Source organism: Cibotium barometz, chromosome 56, assembly GCF_041138505.1.
Source record: "Cibotium barometz isolate CiBa-2024 chromosome 56, ASM4113850v1, whole genome shotgun sequence".
NCBI classification, from domain to species: domain Eukaryota; kingdom Viridiplantae; phylum Streptophyta; class Polypodiopsida; order Cyatheales; family Cibotiaceae; genus Cibotium; species Cibotium barometz.
This window is the reverse complement of record NC_141101.1, coordinates 12946676-12959558: the sequence shown is the minus strand read 5'-3', so window position 1 is coordinate 12959558 and position 12883 is coordinate 12946676.

Sequence of the window (12883 nt, the reverse complement as noted above, 5' to 3'; positions counted from 1 at the left end):
AGCACCTTCAATACTGCAATCTCTCTCTCTCTCTCTCTCTCTCTCTCTCTCTCTCTCTCTCTCTCTCTCAGACTCCAAGAGGCCAACAATATGAAATCCAATGTATGAAGCGGCAGGCTTCAAAGCTTTGAGGCAGGCTAAAAGAAGTGCTTTGTGCATGTATTGAACAAAGAAGGGTCCCTGTATAGGTTTAAGGAAAGCCTACAAGTGATCTTTGCAAATTTTTAATATTTTTAACAAAGAAGGGTGTATTGCAAGTTTGAGGTAAGCTTACAAGTTCTTTCTATAGGTTTGAGGTTAGTTAGGAAGTGGTTTATATAACCACCTTCAGAAGTGCATTTTGTAAGCTTATGGAGTTACATGAAGAGGCATTACAATGTAGTAATAGTAGGAGATTTGGAAAGACATTTATGAATAGAAGGGTGTATTGCAAGTTTGAGACAAGCCTACAAGTTCTTTCTATATGTTTGAGGTTAGTTTGGAAGTGGTTTATATAACCACCTACAGAAGTGCATTTTGTAAGCTTGTGAAGCTACATGAAGAGGCATTACAATGTAGTAATAGTAGGAGCTCTAGAAAGACCTTTATGAATGAAGAAGCATTAATGAAGTATGAAGTTATTAGAAAGAAGAAGCAAAGGAAAAGTGTGGAGAAGATTGTAGAGTATATATTGGGAGTGCTTAAGCAATTTGGCAAGCAGGGAAAGACTGAAGTGATTAAGATGTTTTAAATGATAAGCTTGTTTTGCCATGTGTCAAGGAGGGAGCGTGTTTTGGCATGTGAAAAGGAGAGCAACAAATGCATACATTGATCATTTCTATGCTTAAAAGTTCATTGTAAGTGTTGGAAAATTCCCATATCTAATAATGAGCATTTTGTAAAGCGAAGCGCTTTAACCATGCTCGTGAATGGGCTAGGTGAGACCGAGAAGATTTAAGTATTTGAAAAGCATCAAAGCTGCTTGACATATACCCAAGGAATCTATATAGGGCATTGGATAGAGTTCAAAGTGATGGTTCGTCAAGCCAAATGTTTTTGGAGCAATGTCAAAGAAAATCAAGGGATGACGTTGTTACTCCCGAAATTAAAGAGCTGGTTGTTACTTTTTGGACAGAGGAGAGCACGGTTTCCCCTAACAAAAAAGACAGCAATTCAATGGTTGGCACATGTGCAATATACCACAGTTGTTATGCTATAACAATCCTCATAGAGGGATGTGACTTACCACTAAGCTTGGTAGCACATGTACTAACCCACGTAGGGATTCATTTGCCATATTGCACTACTAGAAAGCACATATAGCAAGCCACACATTGAGGTGAGTTAGTACATATGCAATATGTCACACTTTTCAGCCTATATATAGCACATGTAGTAGCCCATACAATGAAATGAGAGAATACATGTGCAATATAGCATAACTACTATGCTATATAGCACATGTAGTAAGCCATACATTGATATGAGTTTATGCATGTGTAATATAGCACTACCATTTTGCTATATAGCAGCACATGTAGTAATCCATACATTGATATGAGTTAGTGTATGTGTAATATAGCACTACCAATCTGCTATATGGTACATATAAGGTAGTATATATATGCAATACAGTATTTTGTGCATGTAGTAAAAATAAACATTGATGTGCATTGGGGCATGTGTAATATAGCACAACCACACCACTATAGGTGCTATATAGCACAATATGTAACTAACGATGCTGGGTGAGTCACCACATGTGCTTTATAGAAAATTATATGAAACATGACTTCTTAATTTTGTTTCCATGTGTAGAGAGATCTTTTACTCATGTTCAAAGACAAACATCCAAAAGTGCTCATGGGAAGCAACACTCCTTTGAGAAGCTAAAAACCTTTTTTATTGCAAATGGAACACATGTTGTATCTACCACAAACAAATGATGTACTTGAAGGATGCTTTCAATATTGTGCACATGTATTCTTTTGGTTTGTGTGGATCTTCATGCCAATGTTCTTGTGATGTCTGTAAGGCTTCAGTATATCGCAAAAGTGTCTTACACATGAACATGTGTTTTTGGGGTTACACAATTGTGGGAGTCATGTTTATGTTCCAAAAAGTAGGATTCAACATACCATGAGTACAAGTGTCTTATGGGGGAGTGTAGCAATTGTGGTGTACAAAAGTTGCTATCTACCCCCATGTGTGAAAAATCTCAAGATACAAAGATGGTAAATGTTTAGGTATTTGAAGAGGTTGGGCTCTGAACAAAAAATGAGAAGAAAAAGCACAAATTTCTTTCCCTCAAGCAGTTGCCTCTTAATCAGTTCATGTTAATGTTATAGGATCACACATTAAAGTTCATCATGCACAATTTTACGTACAGATGGTAAGCCTAATAGTGTGGGGAGTGTTTGAGGATATTTTTGATTGATACAAATGTGTCAATTGTTGATTTTACAAAAAATTATGAGATATAGAGCATGCACTAGCACACTGACCAATGCACAATCCTAGTTCACATCAGTTATATTGACATAGGTGGCATGGAAGATGGGACAATCAAGGAAATGCATTTGTACATATTGGATGATAGGTAGCATGACACTCTTTTTGTTCAACATGACATTCTTTTTGTTCAACATTGTTTCACATCAGTTATATCGACATAGGCGACATAGGCGGCACGACAGATGGGACAATCAAGGAAATGCATTTGTACATATTGGATGATAGGTAGCATGATGCTCTTTTTGTTCAACATTGTTTTCTGCTACACAGTCAATGGCTTAAAGACCAAGGAGTACAATTGAAGAAGCAATGGGTGTGGTTTGATGGTGCAATATATCTTAGTTCAAGGTTTCAAGGCTATTTTATTTTGTCACCAGGTATTTTAAATTTACTGATGTTGAGATTTCATGGAACTTCTCAACATTAGGGCATGGAAAAGGGGAGCATGATGGGGACATGTTGTGGGGAAAAGGGCACTAACACATGAACAACTAAAGACTGATGAGGTAATGTTGAGATAGGTAGTGAATGTAGTGTGCTATTTGTCAAAAAGCCAAAGGTCTTCCATCAAAAGCAAGAGAAGAAGAACTTTTTTGGGAGATAAAGGCGGGTAATGTAGACAAGTCTAACCCATGGGCTTGTGCATGAGTTGATGGGTCTTGGTCCTTGCACTCCATTTGTGTTTTTTCAAAGCATACGCCTACACTAATCAAGACCAAGGAATTATCATGATTTTTTGATGCACGCTTACACAAGCACTGGAGATCATGTTCTAACAAGTCACGTGTTTAGCCATGGAAGTGCATCCTTCTCCACCCCACCAAAGAGGTGTGCTGAAGAGTCCCGAGTGGACGAACCTATGTATAAGGGATGTTAAGACTTCCTTAGTGACCTCTTGATATCAAGTGACAATTTTATAGTTAAGGCAAAGGCTAACAATGAAGAAGGATTTGAGTTTTACATATTAAAATGAAAGCAACCAAAATAAAAAGCAGAGGGGCACCTCAAAGACACATGGGGAGACACAATCAAAGTAGGTGTATACTTTGTTACTAATTGGTGGTTTGATGTGCAAGATGATGGTTATTATTGTTTGCTCAATGATAAACCCCATGTGTTCATCCTACATCACCTTGTTAGGGACATAAAGTTTCCCATGTCCATGGTAGATAAGGGGTATCTATAACCCCTACCACATCATGTGCACCTACCATGTGTAGAGTAGCTAGGAGCTAGCACAATCCTTTCATGGTACTATTGGTCTGTTAATTGGTAACCAATGCTATATAGTAGAACAATAGTAGCACATCCTTGCATGTAGAGTAAACAACTAGCATAGTCCTTGCATGCTTCTCTACTGAACTGTTATATGGCATACCCAGAACACCAGTAGTAGCATAGTCCTTACATGTAGAGTAATCACTGTTCTATTTTAGATTTGAGCAGTTTACTATGAAATTTGTAGTTTAGTTGCAGTTTTATACAAAGCGTACTATGCAAAACCAAATTTCAAGAATCTTGATGCAGAATTTTCAAAGTTTGTAAGGATTATTATGCAAAAACAAATCTTGGTGCAAGCTTGAGTAGTGAGTGATTCTTGATTGAAACTTTCCTAATCCTTATCATTTCTTTGCAAGAATGATGTTTCTTTAAGAGACAATTAGTGAAACTGTAAGAACATCAAGAAATGCTACAAGTTTGATGCATGATAAACACAACTATGTTGTTCTTGCTTAATTTGACCCAAGTAAGCAAAATTATTGAATCTTGTTGGAAGTAATGTAGATTATTGCAACACTTGGTGGTTTGAAGTGATCATGAAAATTTCTTGACCAAGAAAGAGTTTATAACAATGATCTATACTAATAAATGTGATTAGTGATTAATTTTAGTGAAGTTTAATCTCTTGAGTATCATTTTCAAAGAGAAAATGGCAGTTGCAAAATAGTGTGATTGTTAAGTGCATCTATCTTTGCAAAGAAATGTAGGAAACTTGTCAAGAAACACTAAACAAAGCACACTTGTCGAAAGCTAAATCCTAACAATTGTAGTTACAAAATAACAACCCCATTGGGATTCGAATCCAACCCTCTAGTAGTGCAACTAGTGCACAGCTAGTACTCAAAGCTCCTACCAACATACAATAGTTGATAACAAAAGCTTACGTAAAGTTTTCATAGATCCTAGCTCTGCACACAACCCTACCAGATTGTTTATTGGACAAATCCAACATAGAAAGTTGGAGAGAGCAGGCTTCTACATGGAACTCTCTTATCTAGTTAGTTTGAAGGTCTAACGTCCCCACGGTTATCAAAAAGATCAACTCTATAGGGATAGAAGAGAGACGATTGTTTCCACGAGAAAGGTTTGCCAAACGGGGGTAGCCTACAATTAATGGAGGCAATGCAGATATTACATTTTGGGTTTATGGCATGATTTGGGTTCTATAGCTGCTTGTTAGAAAAAACAGTCAAAGTTATGTAGTTTGGGGTTGTAATAGTGGATACATATTTTATAGCTAAAGAAATCTAAGGTAGCAACAGTTGAAGCTATAGCATATGGTGCAATATGAAATGAGTGATGCTAGAGTGCCAAGTCACCTAGTCAAAGTTATCCCACATGAGCTATAAAAGCTTTGTTGTACCTCATTCATATAAAAGAGATCATTTTCAATCAATGGAATCAATCAAGCTCTCAAGACTCTTTATGTGTACAAGTCTCAATCTTGTAACCTAATTGTGCTTGAGTATAAAGCTTAATGTTTTTAGTTAATTCATCATGATTATTCTTAGATATCATCCGCCCTAGCTTAGCTTATCACTAATGATATGTAATTAGTATAGGATAAGTTCACTTTCACCATCATCATCTCCATGAGAGCTTGGATCCTCAAGTTTTAACATGGTAGAGCAGAGCTTGGTTAGCTCTCCATAGGTGGTGTTTTAGCTTAGTTTTTCATCACTCTCTGAATTTTTTTATCTCTATTAATGATTATCTCCCATAATTAGCTCACAATATCATCACCTTATTCTCATCTTCTAGTTGTGGCTAAGCTTGCAGAGCTCATTACTCACTACTCACTCCACCATTGTCCTTCAAACTTAAAGAACATCTTCCTCTACTAACTCCACCACAGAGTTTCACCCAATTTGAAGCAAATCGACAAAATTCATGGTATTTCTAGCCACTGCAGATCTGCATCATTCTCCCATTGTAGTTATATTTGAGCCAAATCCTCTTAGAGTCTCGACACTCGACTACTAAGGAGCTTGCCTACTAAGATTCGCATCGTTCTCCCACTGTAGTTACATTTGAGCTAAATCCTCTTAGTTTCTTGGCAATCTACTACTAAGGAGCTTGCCTATCAATTTTGGTAGCCATTGTTACAATAGAGCACCCATAGGAAGCAAAACATCTATCATCATTTTCAGCTTGTTTATGCAAAATTCAGAGGCTTCTATGTTGTTTTTCAGCTTGGGGCACTTGTTCCCATCTAGAGCAACACACCCTTTGTAAAAGTCCCATTAATAATTTCTTTGGTGAGCTCAATTCCATCCCCAAAATTTTTCCTTTACTACTCCCTATTTTTTCTCCTTAATCACTTTGATTAGTGAGTAATTAGTAGTAATCAATTTATACTGATCTCAAAATTGAAAAGAGAGTAGTATTTTTCTCTAAGGCATATTCATTTACAAGCCAAATCTTTCCAAAATTGAAAAGAGAGTAGTATTTTTCTCTAAGGCATATTCATTTAAAAGCCAAATCAACTCTCTTAGTATTGCATAATCACATTGCATATCAAACTTACAAAAAGCTTACATCAAGTCATTAAAAGAAAATCAAAAGTTCTTGATTGCCAATCTTGTACGAGATTAGATACTAGTAATTAACAAAGCAAAACAAAAGCTTATTAGTAAGACCTTCTTATCATGGAGCATGTAAAAGTCATTTCAAGATTTAATGTGATGGATTTTGCACATGGCAAAGCAAGATTATGTACTTTTATGTGTAAGAGACTTTGGCACTTAATGAACAAGTGGAGGTCGAGCCAGTTCAAAACAACAAAGCATTGGACCTTATCAGTCAAAATCTCAATGATAATGTGATTAGTAACATTGTGGGCATCAAGATTCCAAGTTGGCATGACAGGAGCTTAACAAGATTTTCGACACCGACTTAAAGAGCTCAACGATCAACCTTCTCATGTAGTTTTACAAACTCAACAAGAAGGACACCAAGATCGTGGCACAACACATCGGCAAATTCAAAGGTATTAAGCCGCCACTTAGTACATTAAGCAAATTCAAAGGTATTAAGCAGCCACTTAGTACATTAAAGAAGGTTATTGAAGAAGATGAAGAAGATAAATCTATTACCGTGATGTTAGAGTGTTGACAAAGAACCATATGAATCACTTGTTGCTACACTTAAAAATATGTCCAATACTAAAATTCAATATATAGAATCATCTTTGCTTGAACATGAATCAAAATTCAAGGATAAAGAATTATTCAAATCACATTCAAGTGAGCAAGCACTCTTTATAAAGGTGGGAGATTTTAACAAACAAATCAATCAATATCTTAACTTTCAAGATACTATCACTGTGGAAAACTTGATCATACCAAGAATGAATGTCGCAATAAAGATAAATCAAAGCTTGTTTATAACTAATGTAGAAAAATTGATCACCTAGAAGAAGATTGCTATCACAAAAAAGCAGAAAAACAACATCGAGATCAAAGACACTCTAGCAAAAGGCGCACTCTTCTAGGGAAAGAACCATTGTATTTTTCATCCCTCTTGTCTCTACAAAAAGTGTGATGTAACCTTTGAGGCCATATGATGCACTCAAGCTGAAATTCATAGCCAAAGTAGCATAAGGATCAAAGTAACCTAGCACAAGGGAGAGAGAGGAAGAGTGAAAGTCTAAAAATTGTACCCAATCTAACATCAAGGAGAGGTGTTGAATGAGTGATGCTAGAAAGGCCAAGTCACCTAGTCAAAATTATCCCACATGAACTATCAAAGCTTTGTTGTACTTTCCTCATATAAAAGAGGTAATTTTCAATCAATTAAATCAAGCGAGCTCTCAAGCCTCTTCATGAGTACACGTCTTAATCTTGTAACCTAATTGTGTTTGAATCTAAAGCTTAATTTTTTTAGTTCATTCATCATGATTGTTCTTAGCTATCACACATCCTAGCTTTGCTTAACACTAATCACATATTATTAGTATAAGATTAGTTGACTTTCACCATCACCATCTCCATGGGAGCTTGGATCCTCAAGCTCTAACAAATATTAGAGACATAAGTGGGCACTCATTTCAAATGAAAGGCAAGGCCATCAAAGTTGAAAAGTATAGCAATCATATCTCTTAGAAATGGAAGTGAACGATATCATTTTAGTGCACATAAACATCATAAATTTTAAAAAACAAGCATCAAGTGGTGTGGCTCGAGATCAAGCACAGGGTGGGCTCATCAAAATGAACCCATGATGCCCTTCAACTTTTAATTTCGAGATCAGATCTTTATAAAGAGGCATAAGTGAATCAAGGAGAGAGAGGCAATCATATGTTGGATCAACTCCCTTCCCTAGATTTACCAAATATAAGTAAGAAAGCAGCCCCACAAGTACAGAGATAGCCTTGATTCCAAGCTCCTTAGCCTCCTTGTACTCCTCAATGGCTTTGTGGGGACGATAAGGCAAACTTAGTGTCTAGACCAAGTTTTGATACATGATGTAGTGGTAGTTGATGTTAAACCACTTTGTCATCTCTATGGTAGGAGTCTTTGCATTTCCACATGCCATTGAAAAATAAACTCAAAGCCAATCTCCCCACCTATCCAACCATAGCGAGGAGGAACTACCCCAACTAAGGCAGTGGTCTCAAGCACCTAGTCATAATATGAGAATGTGTTGCTTGGGATGTAGGAGATGCCAACACTGGACATTTTCTTCTAGATAGAGCACCTCAAATCCTTAGCAATTTTCTATAGTTAGAAGGTAAGGACTTCTTATCCGAGAGAGAGCACCCCAAATTCTTGGTAATATTCTCTAGTTTAGAAGGTAAGGAATTCTTATCCTAGAATGACTCGAGGGAAAACTTAAGCTCCCTCTATGGTCCCATGCGAGGGTATCTAACCATGTGAGAAGCCATCACCATTTCTTGCTTTGCTACACTTAACATCATCGTTGATGCAGAGCACAGACTGCAATGTAAGGCTCGTGTTTCTCTCATTGTTTGTGTGGGCAATGGTGGAGAGAGAAAAGACATGTTTTGTTCTACAGCTCAGCACGACCAAAAAAAGCTTGCTTACTTGGTTTTTTTAGAGGAAACAAAGCTTCATTGCCCTCAAAGCTCAGCTAGTGTAGGGTCATCAAAGAGAGAGAGGGAGGCTTCATGTGAGAAGAAGAGAGAAAAAAACCATGGTGCCAGAAAAAGAGAGAAGGTGTAGGTTAAACTTTTGACCTTTAATTTTTTAAGGGTTTCACACCCTCTCCATACTTGCGTCTAGTCACAATTTGGACGATTCATACCATTCACACCCTTGCCAAAGTTTGTGCCCCACTTGCCCACTCAAGCTTTCTATTATCCCAAGGTACCACTAAATGTGTGAACATTCCATAAAGCACAAAAAATGTGGAAACATTCTCACAAAGCAATAAGCGTGTGAACGACACAGACAATGTTCGAAGCATGTGTAATTGACATCAACAACATTGCATGTGAACAATCTCAAATAAAGCACCAGTGCACATAAACAATGCCAACAATACTCAATACAAGCCCCCACAATCTCACAAAATGTCATCACATATGAACAAACTGATAATCACCCTCAACCATGTGAACATCCCCAAGATGTATGTAGGCATGTGAAACACGACGTGTGAACAAACCCAAGATGTATGTAGGCATGTGAAACACGATGTGTGAACAAACCCAATAATCACTCACATCCTCTCCAAGCAAACATATGCATGCACAAACTGCATGAAAATGATTTTTTACAATGCTAGTGTAGGAAAGGTGTGAATATAGGAAAATGGGACGAGTTAATGGTGAAGATGAAGGGCTTAGGCAAATGATTGTAGACATCTCAGATCCTAGTCTTCGCTCATGCATTGTCTTCATGGCTTTACGCTTGCGAGCTACCATTTTGTGTCGCAGGTCATATTTCTTTTGCCGCATCTACACATACTTTTGGCAGCTTGAGGTTTAGGCCTTCAAACCCTCATTCATTGACTTCATACTATGATGAGGCATCTTATTCATGCCACAGGTGGTTTTTCAAGCTTGAGGGATTGATACCTAGTCGCTCGAGGCATTTTTTTGATGAGGTGGATGTGTGTGCTAGATGGTCCAATGGTCTGCGTAAGGGGATTTTATTATTTCCTTGCTTGACTACCTTCACATGGATGGTTTGGCATTGTTTTCATGGTATAATTCTTCTTTGGGAATCTTACACGAGTTTCCTACACTCTTGAGTCATTATGATTATGTCCTTGAGGATATAGACTACACAAACACTGGATGTATCACCCCCACATACCTATGATGATGTATCTCATACATATACATATGATGATGTACTGCACACACACACACACATATGATGATATTGATACACATGCACATGATGATCCACATGCACATGACCACAGTGATATACATGCACATGATGCTATTGCCACATATGTACATGATGATGATGTATGTGAGTTGGATCATGTGGGCATGATCTCAAAGCAGAGATGGCAATAAGCACACTAAGCATTGCTACTTCTATGCCTATCTTCCTTCCTACTACGGATCATGTGGATACATTAGTTGATCGTGGGAGCACTGTAGAGGATAGTGTGCATTCACTTCCATTATAGCACTGTAGAGGATAGTGTGCATTCACTTCCATTATAGCACACAAGTTTAGTGATACTTCACGTGGATTCTCGGGATATTTATGGGCATAAGCCTGAGTTCCTTGTGCTATTCTTCTAGGACTTTCACATGTGGGGACATTCAAGATTCGACCACTACCACTACTCTTAGTTCTCATAGCCTAACATGGCAGCATTTGCATGGATGTAGTCCACATGTTAGAGAAGTCAAGCATTGTGTATGAGGCCTCATAGGAGAGGTAGATTGATGCATACAGATCTGTATTCTCATCACACAATGGGGTACCTACTTTGCAATTTACTTATACTCTTTATTTTATTTCTCAAATGGCAAGAACAAAGAAGACATCAGATGAAATTAACCATCTAGCCCTTTCATGCTTCCTTATTGTGAGCATCCCCTTCCATTGTCAACATAATGAGGGCAATCCCCTAGCTCCAAAGAACAGAGGATCATGTTGACACCTATGGAGGCCAAATGAACACAACTCGATGTTGGCATCATGTAAGATCAAATGTGAACCAACACCATTGTCCCATGTAGTGCTACTTGAACAATTTATGGCATGATTCACTACATCTATGTGTGTATAAACATGATCCAAACTATACAACATACCCTACACTAGGTCAATCTGTCTAGTTATTAGATTTAGGGAGAAATGTGTGTAAAATGAGAAACTCTCTTTGGGGCCCCTGTAGCCCAAGATATCATATAGTTGGGTACCTTGAGTGGTTTGTGTAAATTCAATAAGACATTAACTCTGAAGGGTTCCTGATGTCCTAAAACCCTAACTCACGTAATATTTATGTCATAGATATGGAAAAAGGTAAAAATAAATTACTTAACAGAATGTTTATATGTAGAGATACTATAGTTACTCGTAAATATTTCCAAGTGATATTGTAGTTGCACTTAGATATTACTGAGTGATACTGGAGATGTGTTTATTATCGATGGTGCCAATGTTACCTATGGAGCCACTATTATCGATGGTGCTGTTGTTGGGAATAAGAGAATGTCATAGAGAACCTTGAAGGCCTCGCCTTCACACAGTGGGCCATCTAGTCCTAAAGATAATTTGGGTACTCTACTATGCGAAGAGAAAGCCCATGGGTTCCTTGAAGTTCTTCTTTTCGAATGATGAGATACTAATATATAATATTTGGTTAAACGTGGTTTACTGTATTGCTTCACACAATGTAGTCAAAGGATGTTGAAGAGTTAATTGAAGAAGAGACTTCTAGGGAGAACCTATTTGGTTTTCTTTACAAAGTTGGAGCAAACAACATATTTATAGCTATCAAATAAATATTCAATCCCAAGATTAATCTTGTTAAGTTAATAACAATAACTTTTGCTTACTATGAAGACCTCTTTTTGGAATTTCGTAGGATTACATATGGTCATTCATTGGTTATTGAATCTAAGGAATATGTACATGATAGTGATCATGTTCTACTAATGATGTTGAGATATCGAGCTCATTTAGTGAGGCGGTGGACACTGATGATCCGCTTGGGGGGATAGGCCCCACACTTACACCACTGGCATGGTTGGTGAGATCATGGGTGATATGCGGCCAGTGGGATGAGAGACTGTGTGACAGCCATTCTAGAGACTGGCATAGTTATAGCGCTAGCTCATTTAGTTGGGTTTACACTATAGAGAACCCTAGTATGTATTTGGTTGAGTACCTTTTCATAGGTGTGTACTCTTATCTTTGTATATGGTGTGTTGAGTGTTGAGTGAAGAAGAAGAAGATTTTTAGCCTTTCACCTTGTGTGTTCTCTTCTAGGGTTTTGTGAGTGTGTGTGTGTGCTTGTAAGAGCTCAAGCTCTCTTCTCCCCTGCATCTTTTCATGGTATCAGAGCCTAGTTCATGCTAAGGGCTGAGCTACAAGCAAGAGAAGCACAGGAAGCGGTACGAGGATAAGAGCTTCATCTACTCTTCCCTATTTGTGTTGGCGACTACACCCTTGGGTCGGGAGCTCTACGGGAGGCACCAGCAAACAATCTCTGATTGAGGAGCTTTCTTCGCGGGAGTAAAGCTATAGGGCACTATACCGTCCTATCAGACAATATTTTTGAGGCCGAAAACACGTTACGACCTCTATTTTTCAGAAAGCAGGCGATTTCGAGCACTGCGGGTAAGTCGTCGATTCTCTGCAGAACTCTGTTTTAAGAACTACAGGAAGACAGATTGGTTGTGTAGACATTGTGTGTGCTGCAAGGAGGCCAACAGTTGCCATTGGGTGTATGTATGCACATTGAGGTCACTGGTTGTGACATTTGAGTGTACTACAGTACCGCTGCTGCTGCAGAAAATACATCAGACAAACCAGAGTGTTGTTTCTGGTAAATTTGTGTATCTGGCAAGATGTCAAATGATGGCATAAACCAGATTATTGTTGAGAAACTTGATAAGAACAACTTCCATGCTTGGAGGTTCAGGTTGACAAATTTCCTGATGGGAAAGGGT